Source organism: Pleurodeles waltl, chromosome 8 (assembly GCF_031143425.1).
Source record: "Pleurodeles waltl isolate 20211129_DDA chromosome 8, aPleWal1.hap1.20221129, whole genome shotgun sequence".
Lineage (NCBI taxonomy): Eukaryota > Metazoa > Chordata > Amphibia > Caudata > Salamandridae > Pleurodeles > Pleurodeles waltl.
Window position 1 is genome coordinate 1,380,992,763 of NC_090447.1, and position 21,570 is coordinate 1,381,014,332.

The following is a 21,570-nucleotide window of genomic DNA, read 5'->3' on the forward strand; positions in this document are numbered from 1 at the left end:
TATCTCAAGACCCAAAAGATCCATACCACCTGCGGAGGCCATACGTTCCCGTTATCTTGAAACTCTACATGGAGCCTCTTGGTACTTTACTCACAGAAAACACCATCAAGATTCACCACTATGTCGATAATACACAACTCTACTTGAAAGTCTCCTGTTCTTCAGACATCTAACACCTCAAATGCTGCTTGCACATAATCCAGATCTGGATGTCCAGCGCCTAACTAAAGCTCAACACAAACAAGATGGAATTTCTGTTACTCGCCAAGAACAACAACCAAGGAACAGTACAAAGAGAACAAACTGGTTAAAATCATGAACCTTGAGGACTTCGAACCTCAACTTTAAATGAATGCAAAGTCACATGGATTCAACCTGGGACCTACCCCATCCTGAAGGAACACGTGAGCAAAAAATCAGACACTTGGTATCAGCTTCAGAACCGCTATTCAAGCCCACAAACTTTTGTCCCTGGATGCTAGTAATGCCCTATTCCATGGCCTTGCAGACTCCATACTGGCATCCATTGCGAGCATCCTACAAGCTGATCACATCATCTCCAACCTAATGGAACTTCAGTGGCTGGCTCGCACCATCTTCAAAACCAGAAGCATCACTTGCAGTGCCATTACTATCAGTAACCCCACTCATCTTTGAGACTGATTGAATGGGACGGTAAACTCTCATTGCAAATCCCACTGTGGGCGTAAACATAGTTTTATGCCACATGTCGGTTGTTGGGCATTTCTGGGGATGGGATTAAACTGAAAATGTGTGGGATGGAAAGTCAGATTAAATCCATAACCAAGTTCAGTGCTGGGTTAGAGCTTCACAAAGGCTAAATGTTATATGTTTCTGTGGCTCTGGTGATCATTCTGGACTTGTCAGAGTGCCCTGGTGGTGCTGCAGGATTTTAGCCCTTTCGATGCAAAACTCACAACAGACTGTTTTATAAGTTCATCAGAGCTACAGGACTCTGATAATTAATACCCCGGACCTCTATGTCAGTTTTGAAGAACGGAAAGAGGAAATACTAGGTGGAGTATGAAAAAATTGATCATTGGTATGTTTCCTCAATGTAGGAGAAATTAAATTCCAACTTAAGCCACATCATACATCACATCAACCTGACAACCAAGTGGCACTGTGTTAACCAACATGAAACCTCTACCAGAGAAATGGAGCTTACTAGGATTATGATCTTGAATTTCCCTTTTGGGCTCTGGCATATCACCTGCTCTATCTAGGTCCAGTCCTGTTACTTTCGGACAGAACAGTGGTCTCAAATCGGAGAGTAATGATATCAGAACCTGTGGTGAGTAAACAGTAGAAATAAAGGTGGGAGCATTCATCCCCTTGCCGAGAACTGGTATAGAAGATGGCATCTATGTAAACCAAGCGTGTTCTTAGCAGAATGAATTATGTTGCAATGATCAAGATATTGAAGTGTTTTTTTTTTTTTTTTAAGTTCAGCAGTGAACTACTACAACACAAAGACTTCCCCTCAGTGCTGGCCCAGCAGGGCAGTGGAGCACAGGGAGAGAGTTTCTGGTAAATCTGACCACAGACTGTGGATCTGATACATTTCGCAGGGCTATGTGACCATAGCTTCTAATAAAGTGTCAAGAATTGGGAATCTACCACTATCCGACAGGCTGTTAAGGGCAGTTATCACGAAAAGCTACAGAACTTATGTTGGTGTTCTCTTGTCAAATGCCTTGGTTGATTCATTAGTTCCCTGGAAAAATGTTTACCCAGGGACAGAGCTAGGGCTTCTCAAAACCGATATTTAGCAGATCTTAAAGGGAAGCTCAGAGCCACCACGACTAAGTGGCCGAAAACCAAACAGGAATATAGCAGAATGCTAGCCATTAAGATCAGTGAGCAATATAGATCAGCCACAGAGATCTCTAAAAAAAAAAAAGTACTTTGTTAGCAGAATATTGGAAGCAGGTAATTGTACAAAGGAATTTTTCTGTTTTCTCAAAGAAGCTGGTAAAATGAATCTTTGTATAGACTCAATGGAGCCTGCTGAGGAAAGATCCAAAATGCTACAAGACGTTTTTCAAGACATTTTAGGATTTGCCATACTGGACAAAAACATGGCCGATATCCCATCAGCTGTTTTTTTTTTTTTTTTTTTAAGACCCAAAGGCTATAATGCACTTGTAAGGAGGTGAATGAGATTGCCACCACATTTGCGATGCAGTGTCTAAGGGCCAGATGTAGGTAGCCTTTTGCACGTCGCAAACTGCAAAAAACGCAGTTTGTGACGTACAAAAAGGCCAAACGCGATGCACAGCCTCAAATTGCGAGTCGGTACTGACTTGCAATTTGAGGCTGCGACTCGCAAATAGGAAGGGGTGTTCCCTTCCTATTTGCGACCGCATCGCCATGCTGAGTTGCTTTGTGACCGTGAATGCGGTTGCAAACCAACTCGCAGTTACCATCCACTTGAAGTAGGTGGTAACTCATACGCAAAAGGGAAGGGGTCCCCATGGGGCCCCTTCCCCTTTGTGAATGTCGAAAAAAATGTTTTTTCAGAGCAGGCAGTGGTCCTATGGACCACTGCCTACTCTGAAAAAACCGAAACCAAATGGTTTCGGAAGTTTTTCGTTTTGCATCTCGTTTTCCTTTAAGGAAAAAGGGCTGCAAAAAGAAAAAAATAAACTGCTTTAAAAAAGCAGTCACAGACATGGAGGTCTGCTGACTACAGCAGGCCACCATCCCTGTGAGTGCATGGACTTGCTATGGGGTCGCAAACTGCGACCCACCTCATTAATATTCATGAGGTGGGTTTTTGCGACCCCATAGCGAGTCACAGAAGGTGTCTGAGACACCTTTCTGCATTTGGTTTTGCTAGTTGCAATTTGCGAGTCACTATGACTCGCAAATTGCAAGTCGCAAAAATATACTTACCTACATCTGGCCCTTAGTCTCCAAACACTAAATAAGGCCAAAAGTCATTAAGGTCAGACAGGCTATTTGATTAGGCAACATCAAACCACCAGAAAAAGTCCCCAAGAGTGAACAATTTCCGCCATTAAAGGATGATGTCCCTATCTATATTTACCCTCCAGCCTACTCCACCCAAATCACCTTTTACACTGAGTTTCATGAACTTCAGGCAATCATGTTTTAGACCCCAAATGGGTACCAAAACCACCCTGCTCAAAGTTTGGGAGCATCTGATGGAGGGAACAGATGTCATAAAACTTCAATGTTTGTGCTGCTGGACCTTTCCGTTGCCTTAGACACAATTGATAATTATATGTTATCGGAGAGATTGGAATCGGTAGTGGAGATTGATGAAATAGTCCATCTTTGGTTTGTATTTTTCTTCAATAATAGGGGTTCACAGGTTAAGAGCAGAGATAGGGTGGCCTTTTCTATGAATTTGCGATATGGGTTTTATGGGGTTCCCTAGAACTTGCCTCTTTCACCAATAGTGTTTAATGTGTATGTTAACATTTACATGATCTTTTAAGCCCAAGGGGTTTGGGTTTCCATTCATATGTGGATGATACCCAAATCATTTTACCTCTATAAGAGCTTCGAACTGGATACCATTTATCTAAATTACATTATCCTAGACCTGTCAGTTCTTGGCGTGGTTGATGCTTCTGTCCTGGGAGTGAAAGGACTGGACTTTGCTTTCTACATCCTGCTTTCCAAGGTTCTCCAAGGGCTTGAGTTGAGCTTTCCTCCTGGTAAGAAATCTCAGGGACATCATAGACATCCTCTGCCAGCACCTGGGCTCCTCTGCTGAGAGCCCTGTCCTGCATTGTGGTGCCAAATCCACACTGGGCCCTTGAAGGTTTTTTTTTTGTGCTACAAGGTGAAAGTCCATGCTTCGACCCACTGCGTCATACTGAACTGATGCACGCTGTAAGAATGAAACGGAGTGTGGTCCCTGCTTGGTGCAACTACCACGGTTTTCCACTCAGGCCTCGGCTTTCCATCGAGGGAACGTCAGAAGTGCCACTGCTCTGTGAGTTTCTAGCACTGCATCACTCGAGTCCATGACACACCGCCCTGACTCTGATGCAGCTCCTGCTTTATTGCTGTGAGATTGATGCATCGTGGCTTGAGTTCCAACGCATTGTTCCTAGCTGCCATTTTCTTCACCGACACTGCACCGGAGTAAGCAACTGAAGCTTTGTGCCTCAAACGATGCATCATTTCCCTTGTGGCAGTAGGGAATTGACGCATTACTTCCTCTGCCTATCATTAAGAAACCAACGCATCACCTACCCTGCAACTGTAAGAAACCAACGCATCTCTGGCTCTTTCGATGCATCGCCTCCCTTGCGGTCTGCATCATCATCTGTGTTACTGTGTGTGTGTTCAAATACTTTACACATTGCCTCTGAGATAAGTGTGACTGCTTGAGCCAAACTACCAAGGGGGTGAACAGGGTTTATCTTAGCTGTGTGGTTCCCTTACCCTGACTAGAGTGAAGGTCCCTAATTGGAGAGGGTGCAAACCACTGCCAACTAGAAACCCCATTTCTAACAAATTATCTATCAGGTCCAGGTGTGGATGGCAGAAAACTGGCTTGCTTCAAATAAAGGCAAAACTGAGCTCCTTATGGTGGGTTCACAAAAGGTACTAATTGAGCTTAAGGTGAAGTATAATTACATGATGCTAGGGGACACGCGCATCAACATTTCTCGAAAGATCAAAATACTTTTTGTATTCTTTGATGCTCAACTTAATTTGGAACACACCAACTATCTTACCAAAATCTTTAACTTCTATTTATGCTGTCCTCATATGGGGCCACCCAGCAGTACTTTAAGTGGGATAAAAAGTGGTGCCCACAGTAGTGCATCAAGAAATCCTTTCCAAGAGGAGTGGCCATATAATTGTGGGCGTGGCCTATAGAATACTGTGCTTGACACAGCACCCCCGCTGACCAGTATTTGACACTTTAATGTGTAGATTCTGTTAGTGTACCTAAATGTATCACACCTACACCAAAAATCATCCCGAATTGTTGATTTTACCAATGCTCATTAGCATTGATTTTTCTTCACTGACAGACACGTGTCACAACTCCCACTCTCCTATTCAAAGCACTTTCCTCTGCATCTCTTCCCCGTGTTAGTCACTTAAACTCTTTTTCTTTACACTTCTCTCTGAAGGATCTCCACCGGCAACAGCCAAGTTTGCAGAATTCTCTTTACAAGACTCTTATGTTACATAAAAAAACAAAATTATAGAAATGCATTTGAAAAATGCAGTCGTCCTCGGAGACATGGACAGACACAAATACTAAGCAATATGAAGTAAAACTTATGAAATGTAGCAGGGACTGCATCATTGACGTGGATTACCTTGAGGGTACTTGCATACGTTATCAAGCAAGAATGTATTTTTATTTGTAAAGTTAAGGATGTGAATATAGGGCCAGAAGGAACCTATGTCATCACCTGTTTTTAGGGTCTAGCGCAAGTGTTCTGGCCTGTTGTAATCTCTCTCTGGGCTTTTATCACGCCCACTCTTGCTATTCATTCTTTCTTGTGCTGGTCTTAAATGCTTAATTTTTATTGGTGCATTTTGAGAAATGTCCCTCCTTTGTGTGCTGAATTTCCTCCCAGGCGATTTCACTAAGTGAACATTTTTATTGGCCATCAGACTATGTCACGCATCCTCCTGTTACAGCTTGTGATGGCCCCTCCTCTAGTTTCAGCTTGCCTTACATCTGAGCTGCGACCCTTTCTAGATAGTCACACAGGGAGCCAATACCTCTTGCACTCACTGCGGTCGTGGCCGTCTACTGTTCTACTTTTCATTTTCAATTTATGTGGCAAGGAAAGTCCTGTTAGGAATTTACAACTCTAATAGCTCTAACTGGAGCAAACACGAGACCCATTGCATTGCAAATGCTTGTTAATAATTGCTGATGCTGAGCACTGGTAGGACATGCCATGCTTAAAGCCCTGCTTCACCTGACTTGTGGTGGTCATGTGCCACCTGAAGCCGGGGTATCTCGCTTAATTCATTTCACCAGGGGTTCTATGGCTAGAACACAAATCTGTGTGAAAGGGGGTGTGGGAGGGGGCACACCTCTGTGTAGGAAAGAAGGTACCCCCATCTAGCCAAGCAAAAGAAAATACAGGAAAGGGTGTAATAAATTATGTTTATTGATATTTTTTATAATTCGAAATACATTATACAGTCAGAAACAGGTCACTAGGTGAGCAGGCTTGTAGAAATAAATGACGTCCTATGTGATATGGCCACCCCCTTCTATTCCCCCAGTACTATGTGTGAGTTTACATCAATTGACTAATGTTTTTTATTTAGGTACATACTGCTGCCCCTTCTCTTACTCAGTTTCGAGTACATTCGGTGTCCGCAGGTCCTGTAGGTAGCATAGTTGCCAAGGTTTCAGATTGCAGTGTATGACACTTTTATAATGTCAGTGTAATTATGAGTGACATTTCAACGACTATGAGTAACACTTTCTGGCAAGCGAAATGAAGCTATGAAGATGAGGAAACCACAGAAATATCGTAATTTATAGAGAGTCCTATACACCCACTACCCACCCATCGTACACCAGCGCCACCTTGTGGTCTTTGAACAACACTACTCGGAACTTACCTACCAAAGTGAGAAACTGTAACAAGAAGGTTTTGACGCACTTCAGGACACGGTTCTTTTGCGTGACAATCTCAGGTAATGCGGGAAAATGGCCGACATGCGTTATTCTACCAAGAGATGCATGACACTTGGCAGGGCTGAGGTAGATGTGTGTATAGTCAATATGCTGGTGGCAGAGGGTGTGAGGCGTTGTTGGGTGTAAGAGAGGTGGAGTTTAGGGGTATGAAAGGGTATGAGGCTGCTGAGTGAGTATGGGGTGGATGTGAGAGACTTTGGACTCTGGTGCTGGGTCAACGTGGAGGATGAGGATAATCAGGTCTCTGGGACAGTCTGAGCTTTAGGGCAGCCTTAGGGCGGTGAGTTACGGGCTGTCCAGGGTGGAAGACAGCTGGGGTTCTCTGACAGCTGGCTGACGTCTTGGGGATAGTAGAGCACTTGGCAGTGGCATAACGCTAAATCTCCCCCCCCCCCCCCCCCCTGCAGAATGTGATGAGGGACCCCCGAGTCTCCCATATCTCACAGACATTCACTGGGTTTGGGCTTAAAGGGGGCTGCGTGAAGGTTTGGGGCCCCCTCTGAAGTGTTGCTTGCTCCTTGCACCGCAGGGGCTGCAGGGCCCTAAGTTACACCCCTGGCACTTGGAACTGTGTGGGTGGGTTAAGAATGAGGGGCGGTTACGGTGTTGGGGCAGTTAGGGCAAAAGTGCATGGGTTGGTGCAGGACGTGAAAGGATGTGGGGCAGTGAAGCATCAGGGGCAGTCGGGGCTTCTGGACAGTCAGGGCTCAGTGCATGGAAGGATGTGGGACAGTGATGAATGAGAGGCAGTCAATTCTCTGGGACAGTCAGGGGTTAGGTACAGAGGATGTGGGGCAGTGAAGCGTCAGGGGCAGTCTGCAGTCAGTCGGGGTTTAGACACAGGGGCTGGTGCATGTATGGATGGTTGTGGGACCATGAAGCATCCGGGGCTCCCAGACTGTCTGGGCTCAGATACACGGGACAGCGCATAGAAGGGTGTGGGACAATGAAGCGTCAGGGGCAGTCAGCAGTCGGTCGTGGCTCAGGTACAGGGGACGGTGAAGCGCATAGACCGCGGTGGGACAGTGAAGACAGACACAGTCGTGCTCCGGGGCCGGTGGGACTGTAGAACAGGGATACGGATGGACAGTGGAACAGGGCAGAGTTATGTGCCGAACAGGAGGAATCCTTCACGTTCTTCAGGGTAGAGCTCACTGGTCTGGAGAGAAGCTCTCGCTTCCATGCATTAGTACGCTCGAACACGGGACACATTGTCTCATGGCAGAGAAGAGGAGGTTATCTTTGATAACAGCGGGCTATTTAACTACGGCATACACATTCCCATCGCTCCCCTCTTGCAATCCCAGCCGCCACACTCACAGTATGGGCCTCTTACCTGTTGTTAGGATCAGGTGTGCTCCGGTGTGAATTCTGCACGTCTACTGTGTGCCATGCAGCGTGCCCCCTCACCCCGCACGTGTTGTGTTTATCTGCAGCAGAAATGTAGACACGTTTCCGAATAGTTACAAAAATCTCGTAAGTCATCTTATCTGTTGGAGTCATGAAACAAACCAACGCTGCTGTCGATCCGAGGTGCATTGTTTCCTGTCAACCCTATTGCTAATGTAAGCAAATGACGGTCAGTCGTAGACGATTTATGGTTCAGGATATCCTATATTCCCATAAGGACTGCCCAGACCCAGGGAATCAAGTGTTACAGGAGTAGCTGCCTTGTAAATATTACTTTTCTTATTACTCCACCACCGAAGTTATTTTGTTATAAATTAATATATATGGTAGACTGGTTTCGTCAAGGTCGTACCTATTCTGGGCATTTGTCTATAGTTGCGCTCCACTGCATCTCCTATGAGTATGGTAGAGACCACATAAGGTTGTGGCAGGCATACATTAGTGGGGTTGGGAATCTGTGCATTAAACTAACTTTCTCAATCCACATTGATACCTAAATGAGCAGACCGTTTGCAAGGTAATCTAAGGCCCTCATTACAAGTTGGATTGAATAGTTTGGTGAGTTTGCCACATTTGGTACATACCACTATTCCAGCGATAGAAGGGTGAATTTACCACATATGGTACATACCGTTATGCCAGGGTAAGTTATTTCCCACATGTGGTAAATACCTCCTATTAAGAGTTTTCAACAGGAAAAAGTGACATAACATGCAGAATCAGTTTTTTATACACCAAATTATACTTTCTATTTTTCCATGCCTTTTTCCCAATAATTTAATTAAGGGAAAACGGCATGGGTGTGCTAATTATCACACAACGTTTAATTCAGATCTGAGCGAAATGTAGCCCTTGTGCTGTAGCGAAGGCTTTCATCGCCAAGAGAATGTTCTTGCAATAACTCGAAGTAATCAGTTACTATGAACTGACAGCTCAAGATTTCAGCTTGCTAGACAGCTACAAATGCGGCCGACCCAACAATGCGTGATAGGATAAAAAAGCAAAGTTATAAATATTTTTAAAAACACCTGTGGGATATTAACTTTACTTTAAAGTCTCTTAAGTTTGACAAAGTGACTGCTATGGAAGATCAAGTGAAGGTGTCGCGAGACCTCTCCATTTACGTTGCTGCGCCACAGGGCCAGTTATAATCTTTGAGCGCAAGGGCTTGCTTTAAAGGTGAAAGGGAATTAAGATATGGCGTCTACAACTCCTTGTGTAAGTAATTCAAAACCAAGAAGTAACTGGCCTTGAGACTGATATTTGTTTAAACACTCCCGCTGATGAAACTTATGCAGACGTGGTTTTCTGATAGGGTTTCCATTACATAAAGGAGAGAGATTGGCATCAATGTGACATCTCACAAAGTTCAGGGTGGAACTAGCTAGGCTGCTTATCTGTTAGAGCCTAATATAACCCCATTTAAGACAAGCTAAGGCGCCTTGGGGGGTCTGAAACTTCCAAATAAAGAAAGCTGTTATTGATTTATTCGTTTTAAAGAATTGAGAGGGAATGTGAGGGGTTGCCTGAAAAAGATACAAGAAAGTAAGGAGGCCTCTGTGTGCCTATTTTCTATCCAGTCGTTACCCTGACATTAATCTCACACGATTAATTCCATAGTGATTCATTTTTGGAACCCATCATTTGTTTCAATTTATGCTCTAGTGTCGTACAAGTTTGGTTTTATCCAATATTAATATTGTATTCCATTTTCCCAGTAGGTGGCAGTGTTGCATCACCTATTCCACTTAGTTGATTTTTTTTTTCTTTCGTTTGTATTAGGTGGGGCGCGCAAGCGCTCTGACATGTTGTAATCTCGGTGGCATTTTAACAATGGGCACAGCATGCCCTTCACTATCACTGGTACTCGTGGGCTTGCCTTTCAAAAATCCTTTATTATTGATAAATACTTTACGTTTGTCCTTACTTGGGGCAGTTAGGTTACAGCCTTGGCCATTGACCCTGTTACATGGATGATTGCACCTTTGCTGATAAGTTTGACTGCGAGCGAACCTCTTTTTCCTTTTGTGTCTCTCCTTCGCGCTCATGCTGGCCGTGGCGCTTTGACTCGGCTCCCTTATGTCAACTGTTTTACTTTTCATTTTCAAATTAAGTGCAAGAAAAGTCCAGGTAGGAATTTACAACACTAATAACTCTAACTTGAGCAAACTCGTGCCCATTGCATTGCAAATGCTTGTTTGAAGGGGAATTTCCTCAAAGCTGCTTCTGAGCATCTGGCTATAGGTAGCCTTATTTGTTTGCTGTCATGCTAATGCTTGCTTTCCTTATTAATGTTTTTTTTAAGTCTGGCCCGAGCACGACCTTTTGATCACACTAATGTTATATATACAATATACTTACATATAATGGCATTCAGTTAGTTCTCTTCAAACTTTGGTCTGTTATTGTGTCACTCATATTTGTCTTCTGTCCGTTGCAGAATGGGTCAAAGGGTCAGCTCACTTCAGCCACTGGCTACATTTTTTGTGAGTAACAGCATTCTCCCCTTGCACAAGGCGTATGTCCACGCACAAAGTACCTTTCAAAGTTTCGTCGACACAATGATGAAATAAAACAAACACTGACAAAGTCAAAAGGCTGGTGGACAGTGCCAGATCAATTGGCATTGCCAGTGGTTGGGTCTGGCCAACCCATGCAGCTGTCTGTAGTCCCTATTATATGCATCTATGTATGTGTTATTTTTGGCCAGAGGCAAGGATACAGTCAACGCGTGATTGGAGAGGTAGCAGGTTTCTGGAAACAGTAGTGTTCGGTTACTGCTTTGTGAAGTAGTGTTATTTAACTGTTTGCTATATTGGAGCAGGGTTGGAGCAGTCCTGATTGATGCTGGCATATTGCTTTAGATCCTGGCTGGATGGATAGAAATGTCCTGTTGTCTTGTTTGTTTTCTTTTTTACACTTCTTTGTCTCAGGTTACCAGAGATGGTAAGTGTGTGAGACAGATAGGCATGGGTGTTGGACGTGACAGATTTGCAGCCAGTTTTCAAGGTATACTTTCCAGCAAAGGCAACCACTGGAGGTTTATTAGTAAGTAGGTGATGTAATCATATTTCCAAAGGCCCAAAATGAGGCATGCTGTAGCAAGAATGTTGCCCTTCCATTATGAAAAGGGAGATAAGTCTGTTTGACTGTTAGGAAACAGATGGGTTACCCTGCTTGTGTTCTAACACAGTGATGGCAAATATCCCCCAACCCGCACTGCTTGAAACAGCAATAAAAGCTTAGGACCAATATTGTCCCATAAACACTTAAATAATTCCTCTGGGAGACCATTAGAGCCAAGAATTTACTAGAAAGAAGAACACCAATAGCTGTTTGACTTACTTCCAGTGTAAGATCTTCTCCAGTCTTGTATTTTTGAATAACATAGTATGGGCAGGGATAAATCTCTCAAGAAGTCATCCTGATCCCGAAGACGTCAGACTCAGGGATGAAGGAGATAGGCTAGAGAGGTTTATTTTGTATAGAGAGCTTTATAATATTCCTGAAACTCTCCGTTCTGATATTATCATGTACTGCGCCACCTTCCATGTTGTCCACTGCAGACGTCCATCTAGATACCTGCTGCTCACAGCGGCTCTACTAGGTTTTCATATCTATTACTACTAGTCTTGTATAGAGTCCTCATCACCCCTCGGGAGTCTGACCTGTCAGCAGCAGTCGTTGCCTCTTTATAGTTTCTTTTCATCCTCGAGGCTGTGCCTGTCTCAGGGGCTGGTTGGAGTAACCACGTTCCTCTCAGCATCATTAACCGTCTCCTCAGGATTTCAAATCTTGCGGGACCTACTTCTGACTTTCAATGCAATACATGGGAAAAATAATCCACAGACAGAAGGGGGATGTGCCTCAAAGTTGCATCGTTTCATAGTCTGGGTAGTCTGAGTGGTCGCAACAGCAGCGCCAGTCCTGGTATCAGCAACAAATTCCAACCGGAAAGACTGGCGCTTTGCTGTCCACCTTCTGTGGCTGTCCAGTGTTTGCACCCTGCCTGTGCCAATGCGTGTTACTTGCTGTTCTGCTTTAGCTGCTTGCTTCCCATTCCCACTGTTCAGTGCCAGCCACTCATGGATCTCGTATGACTGCTCAGCATCAAACGGAAAAAAAGAACCGTGGAACAGTTGCAGCAGTGGGCTATGGGAATGATCAACAAGGTGCATCCATTAAGAGGGACACTGACATAAGTCTTGCTGCTGTTGCTATAGGTGGCGGCCAATGCATGCATGGGTGCTACTGTAAGCAAGCGCGTAGAGCAGAAACAAGACCTAGACATGAGGGGCGCGCACAGATAAACAACCACAAGGTCATCTTGGGTTTTGGTCCAGGATAAGCCTGAGGAGTCTTGGATAATCAAAGTGTGGTAAGAAATAGTGATATGTTGGAAAGAACTACTACTAGTGGTGATGACGTCTTGAGACCACAGCAAACTTGTAAGTGTAACATATCACTCCATGCACCCACTGGAAATTGATGGTCATGCCCTAGTTTGGCAGAAACATTTTGGAGTTTGAAAAATGTTGATTTGGGATACTCATAATGGGTGTTTGCTTCACCAAAGTTGTTTTCATTGTTTCAGCAATTGAGATATAGGGCTTTATATTCAGGACCTCAGAGGGCTTTGATTTCATCCTTTTTAGCCCTATAGTCATCCCTCTTGATAGGTGTTCTTCCAGCGCTTTTCCCCTGAGGGAGTATAACTGAGGAATATTGCATAGGCAGGGAGGAATTGAGCCAATGAGCATTTGAACCTGGAGCTCAAACAGAAAAGGGTACTCTCTTCCTTTTCTTTGTCAGTGTCTCATTCAGTACCTCATTCTGTGATAGTTTTTTCATCTTGAGGCTCTGATCTCCAAGCTGATGGAGCTCTAATTAAGGAGCATTAGATAGAACACTATGGGGGTCATTACAACCCTGGCGGTCAAAGACCGCCAGGGCTGTTGTGGCGATTGCACCGCCAACAGGCTGGCAGTGCAATCCCGGGAATTATGACCTCGGTGGAAGCGCCGCAGTAGCACCGGTTTCCCACCACAATTGCCCCGTCGGTGATAATTCACCTGGGCAGCGCTGCCCAGGGGATTACGAGTCCCTGACCGCCAGCCTTTTCCTGGCGGTTTGAACTGCCAGGAAAAGGCTGGCGGTACGGGGAGTCGTGGGGCCCCCTGACAGGGCCCCATGCAGCTTTTCACTGTCTGCATGGCAGACAGTGAAAAGCGCGACGGGTGCAACTGCACCCGTCGCACGGCCGCAACACCACCGGCTCCTGTGTTGCAGCCGAGATCCCTGCTGGGCCGGCGGGCGGAAACCAGGTTTCTGCCCACCAGCCCAGCAGGGATCTCATAATGACCGCGGCGGGAGTGCGGCTGCATGGGCACCCGCCGGCGGTCAAGGTCATAATGAGGGCCTATGTGCAGTGTTGTGTCCAAGGTATTTATTTTCTTCCTCAAACAGCACAATGGTTGCATCCATTAATCCACCTTCACATCTATAGGGAATATCCTAGGCATGAAAGATTTCATTTGGTCAGTTTGGATGACTGGACACTTCTACAGACGCTGGCATGCTGTCTCCTCCTACTGTGGCTACGTCGTAGGGAGCGACTTATGCTATGGTGGTCAGTAGGACGGCTGAGGTCCTTGGCCTTGAGCTACCTACTGTAGAGGTCAGGTCCAATCTCCTGATGGAGGTGCTTCAACCAGGGGCTTCCACATCTGAGCCCCTTTTGCCATTCAATGAAGCCCTCACCGATGTCCCTTTGGGTACTTGGACCAAACCCAACACAGGGGCTCCTGTGAATAGGACTATCGCATGCTGCCATTGGCCCACCCCAAACGACCCTAAATTCCTGTTCCAACACCTCACCCCTTAGAGTCTTGTCATCCAGGCTTCCTCTTCCTCAGGCACATTCCCTTCTGCACCCTCAGATAGGGCATCAAAAAGGCTGGAACAATTTGGGAAGAAGATGTTTTCTTCCTCCAGTCTCGGGCTGCGGTCTGTGAACACCGCATGCCCTTTGGGCCGCTATACCCACTCTCTGTGGGATATGGTTGCGCAAGTTCTGCCGCAGATACCGGAGGAGGCCCGTGCTATTGTCTCCCAAGCTGTCAACGATGGGAGAGATGCAGCAAAGTTCACAATCCGATGTGGGCTCGACACAACCGACTCTCTGGGCAGATCGGTCTTGAGACGCCACACTTGGTTGCGTACTTCTGGTTTTTCGGGGGATGTCCAACAGTCTCTTAAAAACATGCCCTTTGATGGCTCCTGTCTCTTTGGAGAAAAGGCGGACTCATCCTTGGGGAGATTCAAGGACTCCCGGGCTACGGCTCGGTTCCTCGGTCTTTCCACTGCTCCTCACCTCCAGCAGTTCACCTTGCGCCCCTTTTGTGGCCATGGAAGGAGCTTCCTGTCACGTCCCCCACCCATCCACCGTGCCACCCATGCTGTTTAACCACTGCCTGGCCAGGGACATGTAATCCCACGTGGGCGTGAGACAGGGAACCAGAGGTCTGCCCAGTCCACCCCTGTTCCCCCTGCAGCTTCCAAACCCTCTAAGTCCGTCCCCTCACTCTGATCCAGTTGGCGGCAGGATTCGCCATCACTTGCCCCACTGGGAATCCATCACTACAGACAGGTGGTTTTTGCAGATAGTTCGAAAGGGCTATTCCCTCCCTTTTGAATCTGCCCCACTGACCATGCCTCCATCAATCAACCAACTTCCAGAGGGTCATTTGGCACTTCTCCGCCAGGAAGTCGTGGGTCTCTTGGCCAAGGGAGCTATAGAGAAGGTCTCTGTGTCAGAAGTAGGTCGTGGTTGTTATTCCCACTACTTTCTGGTGCCGAAAAAGGACAAGGGCTTACGTCTTATCCTAGACCTTCAGGACCTCAACTACTTCCTCAAGAAGGAAAAATTCAAAATGCTCACCCTGGCTCAGGTTCTGTCAGCCTTAGACCCAGGAGACTGGATGGTAGCGTTGGACTTGCAGGACGCTTATTTCCACATTCCCATCCTGCCTACCCACAGACGTTACCTACGATTCGTGGTAGGTCACAAGCACTATCAGTTTACCGTGCTCCCCTTCGGCCTTACCAGCGCCCCTCGGGTGTTCACGAAGGTGATGGCGGTGGTTGCAGCTCATCTGCGCAGGTTAAGGGTCTCAGTCTTTCCCTACCACTACGACTGGCTGTTGAAGACGGACTCACCCCAGAAAGTTATCTCCCACCTTCAGACTACGACGAGCCTCCTGCACACGCTGGGGTTCACTATCAACGTGCTGAAGTCACACCTGAGTCCCTCTCAGACGCTTCCTTTCATTGGAGCTGTTCTGGACACAGTGCAGTTTTGGGGTTATCCTCCCGAAAAGCGATTCCAATATATTCAGGCTATGATTCTGATCTTTCAGCCTCTGTCTTGGGTTTCAGTGAGACTGACTCTGAGGCTGCTGGGCCTCATGGCCTCCTGCATGCTGCTAATGACACATGCTAGATGGCATATGTGGGCTCTGCAGTGGGACTTGAAGTTCCAGTGGGCGCAGCATCAGGGGAATCTCTCTGACATGGTCCAGATCTCGGAGGGGACTGTGAAAGACCTGCAGTGGTGGCTTTGGAATCGGCATTGGGTCCACGGCAGATCCCTCTTCCTTCCCCAGCCAGATCTATCTATAGTGACAGCTGTGTCGCTTCTGGGTTGGGGCGGCCACATGGGAGAGGCGGAGATCAGAGGCCTCTGGCCTCCAGCGGAGTCAGGGCTCCATATCAATCTTGTGGAGCTCCGGGTGATCAGGCTTGCGTTGAAAGCATTTCTTCACTCTCTCAAAGGGAAAGTACCGCAGGTGTTCATGGACAATACTACCGCCATGTGGTACTGTAACAAACAGGGTGGAGAAGGGTCCTGGACCCTTTGTCAGGAAGCACTACGCCTCTGGACATGGCTGGAACATCAAGGCATTACCCTGGTGGTTCAACATCTGGCGGGTTCTTTCAACGCCAGAGCATACAAACTCAGCCGTTGATGCACAGCCAATCACGAATGGCATCTCCATCCGGAGGTGGCGCAAGATCTCTTTCAGCGGTGGGGAGACCCTTGGTTAGATGTATTTGCCTCTGTAGAGAATGTGCAATGTCAGCTGTTTTGCGTGTTGGAGTTTCCAAGGCGGCACTCGCTCAGAGACGTTTTTTGTCTCAAGTGGAACTCGGGCCTCCTTTACGCCTATACCACTTCTGCCTAGAGTTCTCAAGAAGATCAGGAATGACCGGGCCCAAGTCATCTTGGTGGCTCCGGACTGAGAACGGAGAGTATGGTATCCAGAGCTATTGAGTATGGCCATCGATCCTCCACTCAGACTGCCTCTTCGGGCGGATCTTCTGTCGCAGCAGCAGGGGATGGTTCTCCACCCGAACCGGTCCAATGTCCGCCTTCATGCATGGAGATTGAGCGGCGACAGTTGACAACTTTTGATCTTCCACCCGAAGTCTGTGATGTTTTCTTGGAAGCCAGGCGTCTCTCCACCAAACCGATATACGCCTGTTGTTGGCATAAATTTGTAGCATGGCGCACCAACAAATCTGTTGATCCCCTCTCTGCCCCTCTATCTGATTTTCTTTTGTTCATTCTTTATTTGGCCCAACAGGGCTCTGCTTTAGGGATTCTTAAAGGGTATTTATCTGCAATTTCGGCTGCTCTTAGGTACCCGATCAGTCCTCACTCTTTAAATCTCCTATTGTGAATAGATTTCTAAAAGGTCTCACCTATTTATTTCCTCCCACTCCATTTATCATGCCTCAGTGGGACCTCAATCCTGACCTTACTTACTTATTGTGTACTCCCTTTGAGTCGATGCACAATTGCCCTTTACGGCTCCTCACTTTCAAGACTGTCTTGTTGCCATCACTTCTGCTCCAGGGTGAGTGAGCTTCAGGCCCTTTCGTCCAAACTTCCATTCTTGTCTGTGCACCCTGACAAAGTGGTGTTGCGCACTAAGGCTTGCTTCCTTCCCAAGGTTGTTACGCCTTTTCATGTAGGCCAGTTCATAACCCTGCCTACTTTTTATGCACCCCCACATCCTTCACATGAGGAGGAGAGACTCCACTGTCTGGACCCAAAAAGAGCCTTGGTGTTCTTTCTTAATTGTACTAAAGATTTCTGGGTGGATGATCAACTCTTTATCAGGTATGTGGGTGCGAAGAAAGGGAAAGTGGTGCAAAAATGTACCATCTCTCGATGGGTAGTTCTTTGCATCAAGATGTGCTACGCTTTGGCCAAGAAGCAGCCCCCTGAGGGTTTGTGTGCTGCTGCTTCCACTGCGTTAGCACTTGGAGTTCCTGTCCTGGATATTTGCTAGGCAAGTACGTGGGCATCCCTGCACACGTTTACTAAACACTACTGCCTGGACAGTCAGATCCGTCGGGATGGCTACTTTGGTTGTTCAGTCCTGCAGGACTTTCTAGTATGATCTTGGTTCGCAGCCCACCTCCGAGGATGGCATTGCTTGGGTATCTATTCTAAGGTAAGGAATCTGCAACTAGAAGTCTCTATCAGATGTACAAGTTACTTAACTTCGGTAACAAAATATCTGGTAGAGAATTATTCTAGATGCAGATTCCTTACCCACCCACCCATCCTCCCCGCTTGCAGACTGATCCCTAGGGATAGGGATTCCCCCTTGAGGTCCTTAGCTCTGGCGCACCAATCCCAGTGTTCTTAGCAGCTCTGCGCTTTGCCATGGAAAGCCGTTAAAAGAAACTGACGTCACTGCGCTGAGGCGGCGTTTATGTACTAATCCCGATGTCATCACAGTGACTACGATGCCCACAGAGTCGACCGACGCCACCTACCAACGCGCACGGGTATTGCTGGAAGAAAAATCGCCGGATCCAGTCTGAAGCCTGGGGGAAATTCTAAGGTAAGGAATCTGCAACTAGAATATGTCTGTACCAGATATTTTGTAACCGAAGGTAAGTAACTTGTACGTTTACTCCCTACTGTCACCTTTAGTATTCCCAGGCAAATGATGCTGACTTACATACTCGTTTCGAGGGCTGTCGTCATGATTTCAGTTTCTTGGTTGATATCTAGAAGGAGGCTTGTTTGAAACTTCTCTTTCAGCCTGTTATTTCCTGCTACAGAACCAAGCTGCCCATTTTCTGATTTTATTTATTTTTTATGATGGCCAGTACAGTTGTCCATCTGTCCTTGCTGGCCTGTGCTTGGTCTTCACATAGAATGTAATGCTTAGACCTCACTTTTTGTTCCAGTGATCATATTTTTTGGAATGCATACTTCTGTCTCTCTATCAACCTTTTTATTTTTGCATTACTGCTTTTGTCAGTTTTCGAAGATGCCACAGTTTTTGCTAGACCATATTTCCTCTCTGCCGCTCCTATTTCTTCTCGATTCTCACAACAGGGTTTTGACATTTTTTAAACTTCTTACTTAGATACTATATGATCCATTGTATTTGTGGAGCACTGTCAGAAGACTTTTTTTATGTAAGCGGATATGTCTTGTAATCTTGTGTCATTTAGCACTCTCCTTGGAGAGAAAAAGTCCAGTCGTCTTTCATTTCTGATCTACTTTTATACTAGGACTAACATTATTTTTTTTCCTCTTGGTTCCTGCCCCATGGGACCCACTGCACTGGTATGCTCTCTTGACCCTACTGTCTTCTTCTTGGTCCCACAACTCCCATTGATAGTGCCCTTTGCATAGCCATCATAGGCCCAGAGAAGTAGCCAGAACCTAACTGCTGCATACCATACTTCACCTAAATTATAAATTAAAGTGGGTACACTTTGGTTACAGTGTTTTGTAAGATGTGTCTCTAAATACTACTTTGAAGAACCTAAAGGTTTTATACATTTTGAAACATGACAAAAGACTGTAGTTTCCCAGATTCACTGCCCACTTACTCAAGCCTGAATGAACCATTTGGTAATAGTGCAACAATGACATTTTCAGTTTTCCTGTGTGGTGCACAAAATGTCAAGCCTGGCAAACTGACTACAAAGTCATAGACAAAGTTGGTGAAGGTACCAGAAAGTAAGTGAGAGGCCAACTATGTTTATGTTATTCCACGGAAAAAGTATACTTTATTAAAATGGTATTGAGAACAATTGATAATACTCCTATCTTATATTCCTTCAGATTTCAATGGGAGCCAATCATATTGGATCCGTGAAAGGAGAGAACAAGATGGAAATGTTCTATGAAGACCCAGATCTCCAGAGCAGATGGTGGTACGAAGCAAGGTCAGGTTCGAAAGGCAGTATTTGGAAGTTCTATATTCCACAATCTTGAAAGGACAAATCTTCAATGAAAATATGGACTTCGATGTGGAGAGTATCATAATCAAACAGAATTTCAAACTGACAAACATGCAAGAATAACAAGGTCATTTGTGTTATTTATAATTTACCACCTTCTCAAACATAGTTCAAGTTCATTTTATATCACTTGGAGAAGGTGTTGTAAGACTCACAACCCCAGGAACGAGAGGATGATTTTGGGACACCAGTGAAAACCTCAATCCATGAAACAATTTCTTCCTAATATAGACATTTGAAAAAATAACAAACGTTTCTAAAAAGGAAACACAATAGCAAAAAGAAACATTAAAAAAATGTTAAAAACATGTCTAGTTGAAGGAAGGCTGGAGGGAAACAATATCCATTAGTTAATGGCAGAGTATACAAAACCTCCATGTTGTGAGCACATTTTGCTTCTGAACTACCTCGGAATACCATAGTGTGGCCATGTGAGCAGTCTAATATTTTAATACTTTTTTATTTGTGAAATGTTGTTTGTCTATGTGAAATGAACCAGTATTATAAAGGGGCACAGTGTCATGTTTATACGTGTAAAGAAAAAGTGTATTCCGACTTGAGAACTGGAGTATTTCTTTTTCATCAAATATTGTACGTTTACAAATTGAAGTGAGGTTTTGAACTACTAATTGAAGTGATCTACCACATATAGGGAGACTTTCACGCTTAACATTACCCTAAAGTTATTGGGGATTATGTTAGTCATATTTACTGACCAAGTTCATAGTCTAACATTTTTGTGGTGTAACATAAAGGGGCACTGTGCAGCCACCACTAGGTCCCTCCTCACTGCACGTAAGACCCTGATCACGCCTTGTGATATTACCTGGATGTCAGCTGACTGCGGCAGAACCTGGGTAAAGATATACGCTGTTTGTTGAGATGCCAGTAGTGACTCAGCAACCAATCGGATTTAATGTTTTGGATACAACTGTGCATTTTTACAGCAAAGAAAGTTTGTTACCTGGAGGAGGCACAGGAAGGAACATACTACAGAAATCTTCAAGATCTTGGACACCTGGCTAATTTGCTCAACACATATGTTGTTGACTTCCCGACTCTGCAGTAATGCAGTGAATTCTTTGTGTTTGTTGTAAAGACAATTGCAACACTCATGCTACTTTCTCTCCTATGGCTGAGTGTGTAGCCATTCTTGTTTTGATTTTATGAATGTTTTATAGAGTTTTAATTCCCCAGAATTTTGATACCTGTGCCGAGGAACATATATGCCATTATTAGATTTGTTGATTGGTTTGGTTTTTGTTCCATTGTTTAGAGTTATGATAAGTTATTTTTCAACAAATTCCTGAATTAAAAGTGCTTCAGTGTGACTCTGATGCCCATGGGCAAGAAGTTCCGGCATGTGACACCCTGAGTACCGGCTAACCCGTCACTCATTTGTTTGTTTTTGAATGAAACAGTACTCAGCAGTAAGACAGAAGAAAAACAAAGGATGTAGCATGCTGCACTATTTTTATTATTTAATTCATTTATATTTATAAAGCTTAAGCGATATCCAACATAACAATATCAAACAATGAAATAGAATTAACAAAAAACATTAAAAGAACAACTTATACTTTACAAATAGCACCAAACAAAAATACAACCTAAAACAAACATTCACGGATTCAGGGTAGGAAAGTAAATTCAATGTATGAGTCAGCGTAACAATGATCTACACTTAGGCCTAAAAAAACCTTTGTGAAATTTTCGAATAAAATATGGTTTGAATCTTAAACTAGACATTGGTGAAATAGAAATCTAATTTTGAATTTTTGCACAATAAAAGTAAGGTGAGATGCGGTCTTTGCCTTCTAACTTGGAGCAAGGTGGGCAGACGAGTCCTCGAGACATTGCAGCCGATAATAGAGCAAGAGAGATAAACTGGTATTGTTTATGGTTGACAATACTAGGGCCAAATGCCATAATGTCAGAAAATCATGGAAAACAGCATTAATCAATGCCGAGTTTTTGGGCACTGTTCCACTTTGTATTGCTCTGTCAAATTCTAGTTTACACGTTTAAATGATTATTGTGCAGTGCATGTGTTAGTTGTATTTAATAAGTGTTTTCACATTATTCTCTGATGCAAACATCCTTCTGTAAAGTACTGTACGTCTGTAGCATAATTA

General features: G+C 45.0%; 1 protein-coding gene across 1 annotated transcript in view; it reads left to right on the plus strand.

Moving 5' to 3' along the window:
- FAM76B (family with sequence similarity 76 member B) overlaps positions 1-21,176 on the plus strand; it is a 102,144-nt gene extending 80,968 nt beyond the window's left edge. Inside the window, exon 11 of the mRNA XM_069202404.1 lies at positions 19,257-21,176. The gene's annotated coding sequence lies outside the window, so the exon portion shown is untranslated. The remainder of the gene's footprint in view (positions 1-19,256) is intronic.
- The last annotated feature ends 394 nt before the right edge of the window (positions 21,177-21,570 follow it).